General features: G+C 37.9%; 1 protein-coding gene across 1 annotated transcript in view; it reads left to right on the top strand.

Annotated features, from left to right (window-relative positions):
- The first annotated feature begins 4,855 nt into the window (after positions 1-4,855).
- LOC105563334 overlaps positions 4,856-12,308 on the top strand; it is a 255,758-nt gene continuing 248,305 nt past the window's right edge. The window contains exon 1 of the mRNA XM_012014842.1: positions 4,856-5,277. The gene's annotated coding sequence lies outside the window, so the exon portion shown is untranslated. The remainder of the gene's footprint in view (positions 5,278-12,308) is intronic.

Here is a 12,308-nt window from a genome sequence, read left to right as displayed (position 1 = left end):
GGACCGAGTAAACTAGTACAATGATTTGACTAAATTATACAGTACTCCAACACTGAATGTTAATGGTTTACCGAGAAATATAAAGAAAGATTGAAGAGATAATACACACGGCATTTCGCATTTAAAATTTGGCTCTACAAAAATGGAAGTCTTGATTGCCTGCCGCTGTGTTCGAGGGCATTCATCTGCTGACAAATTACTTTGGAATACAAACAAAAAGTATTTAAAAAAATGAAAGCCACGATTACAGATAACAGTTTATCAGCCGTTAGTCAAAGAACGGATAAATTGCTTTCGAAAAGGCGAAATTGGACGGGACCTGCATTCTCCTTGTCTTCGTAGAAGAAATGAACGTCAGAAATCAATGGCAGAATTACAATTCGAGTTGAACCAACAGAAATGAAATTTCTAGCTTAGCTACAAAGAGACACATAATTACATCTGGCCTGAAGGAATTGTTTCGAGGTCGTTTGAAAGTTGCGATATACCAAGCGAAGAATAGAGCAAGTATTCTGTTGCGTTCCGCGCAGCTCGCCGACATGACGATAGAACCTAGATTTAAATTGATATTCATCAAGAATCTGTTAATTCGACAATAGATATTGTATAACGCTTGCCTTAAAATTTATATTAATTGGTTCGTTGCAGCTAGCCTTCACAAATTCATGGAACAGCGCGATAAACTTGGAATTTCGACAACTAAAATTCCGTGTAAAACGCTCGATCGCGAATTCATTTCGCTGTGAATTCATCCAGCTGGCACAGTTTCAGCCTACAAATCCGTGGGTGTGCGCGGCAACGCCACCGCAGTTTGCGCGCTTCGCTAAGCTAAGTACGGAAAACATATCAATTTACTAATGCCGCACATTAATTGAGGCTCCGGTAACCGTCGCGTAAGTAAGTCACACCCTTCTTCGTGGCCCGAATTATTCAGCCGAGTGCAACTACGTTCCACGTCACCGTCCCACTTTCGAAACTTCGCACTTTAGCAACTTAATCGTCGTACCAGCGCGGCGGCGCGACCAATTCGCAAAGCGAAAGAGCATCCTTAAAAAAAAAAAGCCGCAAAGTGTTCGAATAAAATTCTGATAGGGACCCGTCGGGAAAGCTGCGCGGCATCTCGCTTCGCTTTAGAGTTCGTCGCACGGAACGGTAATTTCTCACGATCTCTCTTCGCTTCCTACGCGTTTTGATTCGTAAATTAGGAGCGATCGTCCAGTCGCGAATGGACCCTCCCCCCTCTTACTTCGGGGATGGTGATCCCCGGCCCAGGGAATTCCGCATGCTAGTACACGGTTACGAACCGAAGGGTTACACTGAACACACGTTAACACACAGCTACTAAGCACAGTTCCATTACATGCAGATCGTTCCATTTGTTACGGAGCGTTGCGGAGCGCATCCCTGTACTTTTGGCAAACGCTGCCAACGGAGTTTCGCGAATTCCATCAAGAAACGTAATGGCTCTCCCGACAATGACGCAGAGATCAGTAATAATGCCGTGTAGTTAGATGCACGAGAAAGAAGCTCATTCAGTTACAACTACGAAATATAAAGCAACTCGACGTATTTCGCTTTTGAAAACAAAAATCTTTCATCGCTGCATAAATGTGGCAGCTTGAAAACAGACTTGAAAGCTTTGTACTTTCGATCTCTTTCCGTCAAAAAATATAATTTTACATAATAAACATGCGAATGTTGCTCTGTGTAAAAACAACAATCAGCGGGAGAGAGAATTTGCCATCAGTTATAACGGATGTAATTAACGATATCTAGCGACAATTAGAGGTCTCTCATTAGTGTGAGCTCTTGGGGAAACCGTTTTTTTCCCAAACAATTACGGGCCTGTCCGATAAACCAATTGGCGACATCTCGCCGACTCGCGCAGATTTTAATTCCGTCGAGAGCCGTTCATTTCGGCTGTTCGTTGAACTTATAGCGAGCGAACGTGTCGCGAGCCACTGCCGTCTCGTTATCACCGAGAGGAAAATATGTAGGGAGAAACACGAATGCCGTGACGCGGCTGTGATTGCCTCGCTGGCATCGTGTCTCCGTGCGACTGATGGAATTCGTGAAACTACGGGCGCGCTGGTCGCCGACCTTTCTGTTGATTTCGCAGTAATGCCGACTGTGCAACACTTTGCCTCATATCAAGAGAGATGCACGCTGGAAATGCACATACATATGTTGAAATTGAGATATTACCAGGTAAAGTCATAAGCAAGCAACCGAGATTCGAATTTTACTTTTGCATAGAGAATCTGGGACTCTTTGTATTTCTGACGGCGACAGGCTCTGCTCTTTAAGAAATATACCATTTTAATATACTTTTTAGTCACTCATCTCAATTGTAAAGGTAGTCGAAGCAAAGTATGAATTCTCTTTTTATTCTGCGATTTTTGTACATAATGCAAAACGATAGGTAACAAGCATTTGTATTAATGTACAGCTGAAAGCAGTCTCTCGTTCGACAACGCGCGCACTTGTTCTTTTTTTCATGACTCGTGTTATATGTGTATTATTCTATAAAAGTGGAACGTCGCGATTTCGTCATGGGACCAATTTAACAGTCATGCCGACAACGGGGAATTCGCGCTTTCGCTAACAACTGCCGCCGCGTTCATTCGCGATAAACTTTGTCGATTATCCCGATACACAGTTGACAAAGCGGGAAATTAAAGCTCACCGGATGCAGGTATGTAGATCCTGAGTGGATCCCAGCGGAAATTTGCCGCGTCGTGCTACATATTTATGGAAATTTAATGTGTTACACATCCAGTGTGTACGCGAACCACCGCGACCGCTTTGACCACTTCGACTATCACTCGAACGAGCAGCCCGCAATTCATCTGTCGGCCAACAACTCGCAACACGTTCATCCGCAATAAGTTCGACGATTGCTCGGGAGCAACGTTGGTTCCCGAGGAAATTAAAACTTGGCCAATTCAACCGCCCGGCTCGGACAGTTGGCTTTATTAACCGTCGGCACGGAGAGAAAGAAAGCCGCCAGAGCAGCGAGGCTAATGAGAGATACAGCGAAGCCGGGGCTGGAGCGAGCAAACCACCCCCGTCGAAATATGACGAGCCGCTCTCTTTCTCTCTAGGGTAATCTTAATTCTCAAACTGTTGCCTTTCCTCCGGCGCGATGGTGCGCATGCAGCGCGCCGAGTTTTGATCAACGTCCGACGCGGATGGATGAAAAATTCATCGCCGCAACGCGCAACTCACCCTCGGGGCACTTTATTAGAATACCTGTTTGCCAGGACTTCCTACCGCAGTCACGCTCAATTTGTCGGTCTTAACGAACTGATTTCTCATGTCGGTACTCCCGCGCGACCAATTATCAATGATTTTTCTTCATTCCGCTCGCTCTTCTTCTTCAAACACGCGCCGAATGGTTTCGCGTATCACAAATGTCCAATAAATGCATTCTTCAATCTTTCCCCCTGAGTATTTTTACATTTTTGTACCGTCATTGTTTAACAATCTAATTGCTGCGCCTTTGACACGCTGCTTTGAAATATTATCACGTGAGACGAAATAAGAGAAGAGAAACAGAACGACAGATCTATATGGGAGAAACGAGAAGTATGTAACGCGCGTCAGATATTTATCGTAAACAAAATTATTCAGAGCTAACGCAATGTCACGATGGTACTCGACGATGAATTAAAAATCGTGTAGGAGCCATTGTCCCGTTATTTCCATCGTGTATTAGCTAGCTGTAAATTCTCGTAAATATTTCAGTGGTCAATAACCGTTCAACTGCCGCGAAATTGTGTCGAATAAACGGACGGTCCGCAATCGTTTGCATTGATTTACTTTAGCGATATTATCAATTACAGTTCGACGTATGCCTCTGATTTGGTTAATCATTATATACATAATTCAGTCACTGTATTCTGTATATAAACCAGTAAATATTGGCCAAGACCTTTGAAGTTTCATGTTCTCGCATATTAAATATTGAAGTAAGCGAAACGTCAAGTAAATATGTTATTTTTTCAGTAAATAATACATTTTTTTAGTACTCGGGGAAAACTCGAAAAATCTCATTATATATGTCTCAATCATGTAATGATTATATCTTGATCTCTATGAGATCCAATCATCAGATCCTCAGAGACTTGACACTTTCCTAGAATTCGTTCGACGTTATTTATTGAGATCTAACTAAATCTATAATTAAATGTCCTAAGAAAACATAATTAGATCTCAATAGATATAATAACATTGAATATTCAATCAAAGTGTCAGATCTCTGAAGATCTGATGATTTTAGAATTGGATATAATAAATGATTGAGACATATATAATGAGATATTTCCATTTTTTCCCGGATAAGTTACTGGTTTATCTACAAAGACGCAAACTATTTCAACATTTCTCCTATTTCAAGAAAATTATTTATTTAAAATTACTTCCAAAATATTTCAGACGTAATTATTATTTTTAATAAATGCGAGAGTGAAATATACATCGGGATTATTTTAAATGGAGTCAAACTTGTAACATAGATGTTATATTCATTAGAAGTCTCGAACAGAACTGCCTTCGTAGCGTTCTCAAAATACGTATGTCTGGAAAAGTGATCGCTTTATACTTAAAACAAAAAAATGAAGAATCTCTGCAGCTCATAATCGATGATGCGATAAAAAGAAAAATTCTCAATGTCCTGCACGAACTGGACAGGACCGTGCTTACGCTGATGTGAATTAGGATAGGACGCAGTCCGCGGAAAAGCACAAGCGCTTGCGCTAAAAGCCACGGTCCGCGGGGGGGTTGAAAGAGGGTAAGAGCTCGGGCTGGGGTAGGGAGAGGGTTCGCGTTAGAAGCTTCTGCGGGAAACGGAGAATCTGCGAGTGTCAGTGCAATTCGCGACGCGATGCCCTTCGCTCCCCCGGTCCGTGCTTAAGGGGTGGTGAGATCGAGGGCTCGCCGACTACCCGTCGTGTCGTCATCGAGAGCGACGGGAAAACTACCTTCTGTGCGCGACAAGTTCCAAGGAAATCAAAGTCTCCATTCATGTAAAACTGCGGGCGGTACAAACCGGAGTAGTAGTCGTGTCGACGAGCAAATAATCGCGCGATCAATCCGTCGTTCCTACGGGAAATGACGGAGAAATGTGTTAGATGTGAGTGGCAATTAGTAGGATTAAATCCGCTTATCTTCGAGATGAGTCCGTTGATCAATTCATCGAGTTTTGTTATCGGTCATTGAACGAGCAGCTGGTTATCAATTATTTGCGATAATCGTGCGGATCGATGCGATGGTCTGGTACGTGGCCGCGCGAATTCTCGCCGATACGTCGGTCGTTTCTATCGCGAGATTGAAAATTATGCAAACATAATTTCCGACACCGTGCAATCCGCGCCAAAGAAACGCCGGCGTGGCGACGTCCGATCGTGCGTTCGCCATTATCGGAAAACAGCGGCGAGGTGCTCGAAGTAAATTTAAGATACGACGCATCTCTCCCGCAACTCCTCCCTCGCCCCATGTCATGAGCCCCTCAACCAACTCTCTTCCGCTCCCTTTCGTTTTCTGTTCGCCAACTTCTCGCGTAACTTCCCGCTTAAATTGCGTTAGAAACTCGATTTGCGACGTGCGATAATAATGATTGAAAAGTTTGGTAACAGTTATCGATTAAACATAAAATGCAGCGTTTTAAAATTTTATCATCTATCCTTTCTCCGATGTGTTTCGCTATTCTCGATTTCTCACGGTTTCACAGTTGAAAAGTCTCGTTATCATAAAATTAATTAAAAATATGAGACAATGAGATACTTCTGGCTTCTGATATCAATAATTACAAAAACGTAAGAAAGGTCTTTTATGCCATGTGGCGAAATTTTGTCAACTTCAACGTTCTTCTCTTTGCGTCTCACGCGTCTCATAGTTTCAATGGAAGTCGCTGGCTAAATTGCATTCACGACTCGATTCTGTGGGGATAATAATAATGATCGGAAGCTCTTACAGCAATTATAAACGCAGGAACTTGGCATGGGTGAGAGTTCGTCGCTCCGTTCACGTTCTGTTATCAGAATTCCGATCTTGAGTACAAACGAGCAGTGACAATTAAATATGTCTACCCCGCCTTAGTCCAACTCGTGTACGTTCGCAAATCGATAAATAATTGCATATCTGATGTCATTATTTCATTGACAAAACACCCTTCGGCAAATCTTCGGGCACAAACCAGCACAATTTCACGTTGAATTCTTACAAAACGCGAAATTAATTTTGTAAAATAAACGCTGCGAAAAATAATTAGTAAATAATAATGACGAATTCGGGGCTAATGAGAGAATTAAAATCGATATTTTTAAATCGAATACGAAGCGTGACGCTGTTAATCCGGATATAATTACGCAAGACTGGAACGTGCTGTTCACGATTGGAAGTATTAGCTCGTGGCGAACAACTTCGGGAGAAGCAAAAGGATCATTAAAAGCACATAATGGGTCATACTGGATAGATACTAATTGATAAAATATTAGCGGAATTCAGTGTAAATGTATATATAACGAGAACGTGATTAATTAATCAACGGGGCACACACGAAGCCTTCTCGCCGGCATCAACGAACGGTGTGCGATTGGACAAAATTTAACGGTGAGTACTCATGTATATGTAAGATATTTTTTTACGCTCTACTCTTTGAAATTCAAATTACTGTTGTAATGTCGAAATTACGAGCTGACAGATTATTTTGTTGGACGTTACACGATAGTGAAATCTTCATCACCGTAAAATTTAATCAGTATTATTCAATCAGCCTAACTTTACTCGACATTCCTTTCCGTAATTGGCCCATTTCCTACTTTCTCCCGCAAGTATTTTGCTTTTTCACGAATTGCATACAATGGTCGTAACTAATTTCGGCCTGTATCATACATCCTTGATAACGTATTTGCCAATTAACGGGAGGAGCACTCGGTTATGCGGGCGTTGCCTTAATTTTCCCTTCTCGTCTTAATTTTCCGTGGTAATTCGCGCTCATATTTTACATTGTTAGACCGGCACTGTAATAATGGTAAATTACGTGTAACGTTGCAAGCGGTATCTGAATGTCTTCTAAGATGGTTCGGTGAAAACATGGTTCTGTTTTATACGTTTCGCTATTCACGACGAGACTGCAAATAATTGAATCGATTTAATTGGTTTAATTTAACGCCATCGATCATTCACATTGATCTGTTATTCATCATGTGCTGTACACAATTAATTTACCGTGGCAGGATAGCTGATTACGTTCGCTTATTTTGAAGGATAATACACCGCGTGACAGAAAAAAATAGTCTCAATTTATTGCTATCTCGTTAATAACCCGCGTCATCGATCGGAATAAACTGATAACTTTTACATGCTTTATTTGTTAACTCGACCGATGCCAAGCAATTATTCATCACGCTAATCATGCCAGCGTTGATTATAACCATTTTTCATCAAAGAACTGATACGCAACTAGTATGCGATGGTAAATATGTTTATTTAATGATGTTTTTATATTTTTATTTCACAACATCGAATATGAAATATATCTTTCTACAGATGTGGTTTTTGCATTTGATTAGACTCTCTATGCAAAATTATTTTTAGTAATAAGAATGTTAGAAAAATTACTAAGAGAATTTAAATCTCGGCTATTTTTATATTCTATTACTTATTAATGTCCAAAATGGACATTATGTTTTTACAATGGAATTTATATCCGATCCATCCTCTGAGCCGATTTGAGATTGATATATGTACTATTTTCTGTCTACTTTTATTTAATAATTCCACTCATTTTTATTTAAAGGATAGTAATATGTAAGGCGATTTTTTATATTTCATAGTAAAATTTTGGCAACACAATAAAAAGAGAGATATTTAATTTTCTAAAATATATAAAGCATTGTCGCAACATGTCTTGTCGGAAACAACTTAATTAGTCAAGAAAGGTAAAGATTGTTTTGTCGTGAAGTCAGTATTATCTTGTTTTCGTTGGGAAATCGTTAACGTCCAAGTGAAATACAGCGAAATGCACTAGCGTTGAAAAAGCCGCTTGCAAGCACCGTGTCAGCATTCCATTCCGCATTTCGCTGGATCCTGCTCAATAAGCAATACCATCATCGTTGAACATTCTAGGAAAATAAAATTACGGAAACATCTGACAAAAAGAGAATCTATATTGTTCCGTTCTATTATTTTCGTTTCCATAAAACAAATTTTGGTACATTTATGATGTTAAATATAATAAGTGAAATTAAACCGATGTGAATTTAACAATGAAATAGAGATTATGTCATTTTGGATCTTGGTAGCCTAATAATATTTCTGTGTGAATTTTGTATACTTTGTCCAACTGAGCAAAATGTGCGCCGATTATTTATCTTGAAATACAGTTCTTTCTTGAACCAGTAAGTCCGTGTATTTAAATCAATAATTTATTTAACTTTTTGATACTAATAAATATTCTTAAATTGCCGTAAAGAATTTATTGTAAAAAATATATCATCCCAGCGAGGGCTCGAGATCTCCTTTCATCCGTGACGAGCCTCTTTATCAATTCGAGCACAAAATTCACACAGAAATGTTATTATTAGGTTACCAAGGTGAAGCCCGATCAAAAATGGAATTTTCTCTATTTAATCTTAAATATGTTGAACATTTTTTTCTGGAAACGGAGCTAGACGATATATAGTATATGAAATGTGGTAACAAGAAATAATCTGCAAAAACTGTACAAAATAGCCGAATAAAATATTGAATTTAAATGAAAAACTGCCGAATAAACGTTTTTGTGTGTTGTTTGGCAACGTAAAATCACTTCGCAAAATTGGTTTTTCATGCGAACAAATGAGAGCTCTAGAGACGAGTTAACTGTCTCCCTCTCTCGTGGGAGCTATTATATGTATTACTAATCAATAGTCGGTCGAAACAATGGTTTTAATGTGCCTGCTATACATGTTAACACACTATCGCGACGCTTTTCGAATGAATTAAGAGATAGGTAAAAGTATGAAATTATATAATCTCTAAAAATATATTCCAAATGTATTATCAGGTATATATAGACATTTTAAAATCAAATATGTAGATTTGCAACTTGAAATACGTGATTTTAATTCAAACATGTGAAAATATTATACATAACAAGTCGCAAATAAGTATTAAAAATTAATTAAGTATAAAGTATAATATTAATCCTTTATAAGACTTAGAACACAACCACTTCTATCTATTCTATCGAAAATTGTATTCCACTAAAATTTCGATTAAGTTTATTCAAGAAGAAATGTCGATCGTGGCCGCGTTCAGCATCATTATGAATTATGCATCACGACAACGCATTGAGAGCACAAACTTCTCCGGTTTTCCATTTATATTAAGCGTTATGCAAACTTGTCAGCGTCAAGTGCCGAAACTCGAACGATTCACGCGAGCTTGCAATTAACGAACTTCCCCGAAAGAAATTTATGGATCTTAACAAAGCAATTGATTCGCCATACGTTTGTTTGAATGCATATCGCTTTGCAAAGCCATTGTATATTCAGTTATAACAAGATTTACTTTTCCAAAATGCGCTAAAAGAATCCATGAAATTTAGGCGATTCTACAAGTAAATAATGTCATAAAAATTTAAGTTTTGATTTGTCAGTAGATCGCTTTCAATATAAAATCAGGATTGGGAAGTAACTCGTTACTTGTAACTAAGTTACAATTACAGTTACTTCTTTTTGGCAGCTCTAACTTAACTTCGTTACTTTTACTCCATCTGTAACTGTAACTTATCTCAGTTACATTTTTTCTATAACTAGTAACTAATTTAATAGTTACATTAATAGTTACTTTATATATTTTTTAAACCTTCACTTAATCGCGTAGGCCTTGCCTTTGCGTATAAGCGCCTCCCTAGAAGCACAATTCATTGGCTGTACATTGGCTAACATTGGTTAAACATTGGTTATGTTGGCAGTGAATTGGCCAATATTTCCCCAATATAACACCAATATTGGTCATAAAATAAATGCAAATATACTACTGATATTGTACCTAGATGATAATTTAGTATTGAATGTATTAGCAAGATTGTCCAATAAAATTGTAATATTGAGTATAGAATAAATACTAATGTAACGCCGATGTTACGTATCAATAATTGCACGGTAGTGAATTTACATTAAAAGTGCATTGCAAAAATATGAGGCCCTCCACCACCCCCGCCAATTTCGATCGGCGGTCCTCTTTTCTTTACAATAATCATTTTCTTTTGACATCTTTGTCATTATTATATTTTCATCACAATTAATTTATAACTTATTACAATATAAAGCATGTGGCTATGTCTACTCTCTAAAAGTCAATCAGTGGATTATTACAGAAAACAGTGAATACCCACTGATTCACAGTTACAAGTATACCACTGAATAATTCAATAGTTATAACCGTTTTCAGTGATAATTCACTGATTGACTTTTAGAGAGTAATATATAACATTCTTTATAAATGTGTAAACAAAAAATCGTATCGTAAATGCGCAAACAAAAATCTATCGCATAAAAGATTATTTTAGACCAACTTAAAATTTCATACAATAGAAAAGTTAATCTAAAGAGGCCCTCCGCCGCTCCCGCTGATTCCACTCAGCGGTCCTCTTTTCTTTACAATACGATTTTTAACATCTTTATTATTTATCTTTCTTCATACAATTTACTTATGTCTACGACAAACGTAATAAATTATGTCTCCCTGTCCCTGCCTACCCGAATTCCTGCCTACTCGAATTCCTACCTACCCGAATTCGTATCTACTCGTATTCCGATTCATCTTTATAGTCCTATCTGTCCATTTTTTTATTATCCGTTGTTTACCTACCCGTTCAAACAAACATACAAATTTTTAACTAAAATCTATTTATTTCAAATAAAACCGCGACGCGATTATTAAGGATATAATTTGGGGTTTTAATTCGCTCGCGGTTGAGATTGATTTAATTTAGTTTTTTCCTATCTCGCATACAGGCGCGAGAAAACATAGAAAAGAATATCCCACCCGAATTTTGGCACATAAAAAGATATATACAAGTAGATATAAATCAATTTTTATACATTTCACCATCGTGGTCAAGAAGGACCACTTATCTCGTTGAATTTTTTGCAACGTATACGAAAATAGTAATTTTCATGTCGAAGCATTTTTAAAGACATTCCAAAAGAGTAATTTATTTCTCGATTATTATTTATTATCCGCGTTTCATCTTTTTGTTAATAAACCTACGAGTCTTTCGTTAAAACCGCGAGATTTGGAGTTATACGCGCGCGATTTAATAGGGGTCTTTTTAATCTTGCACATATGCAAGAATAAGTAAAGAAGGAAAGAATATAACCCACCCGAATTTTTGCACATAAGAAGAAATCAACATATATCGTACAACACATTTACATAATACATCAAAGTGGCCAATATTGACCACTAACTCGGTGTATTCCTTCGTTGGGCCAGATTGGACATACCTTTCGTTGCTCCCGGCCATACAGTCATTTTGACCAGAGATCAGAAAGGAAGAAAACTCCTTCCATAGTCGGTTATCGTCACCGACAAATATTTCGTACGGTTCGAATATACGAGTGACAATCGTATCGCAAAATGCACGACCACGAGAAGTTAATTAAAAGAAAAATATTAATTCAAAAAACTTTACGATATGTACGAATCAAATTTATTTTTACTTCCGTTATTTATTTAAACATATTGATCATCTCTTCGTAAGATGATCTTTGAATTCAAAAGTCGAATAGATATAGAAAAAAATTTACTTCGCGTTAGAGTGATTTTAATCATATTACTCGATAAATTAAAATTTATAATATGGATAAAATTAAGTATAATAATTAATAATTAATTAAAATTTTTTCCTGAAAAACCGATCGCGAAAACCGACCGCGTAAACCGACCGCGAAGATGCGTGTAATTGTGCATGTTGTTCATGCGGTACGCATCTTGACAATACATATTACATATCAAATGAAATATAGAAAATATGAAAAATAAATGGCTAGGTTATAAAAGATTAGCTCGACAAATACAGCAAGACTATATTTGCCAAGCCATACTTTGTGTAATTTTTGCAACAACTCAAGATGGAAAGTGAATTCAACATATCGTAATATAAGCAATAAAGTTTCATCAGATTAAAAGAATGTAAAAGAAAATTAAAGGCCCTGCTGCAGGAAAGAATGAATCCCAGATCTTCCGGATTATCTCCGATAGCGGTCATTTCGGCAGGGAGTTAACGACGATCGTTTTTCAAATCATGCAATCTT

Source organism: Vollenhovia emeryi, unplaced genomic scaffold, assembly GCF_000949405.1.
Source record: "Vollenhovia emeryi isolate VEMERY1.0 unplaced genomic scaffold, V.emery_V1.0 DF939178.1, whole genome shotgun sequence".
NCBI lineage: Eukaryota > Metazoa > Arthropoda > Insecta > Hymenoptera > Formicidae > Vollenhovia > Vollenhovia emeryi.
This window is presented reverse-complemented; position numbering and strand designations above follow the sequence as displayed.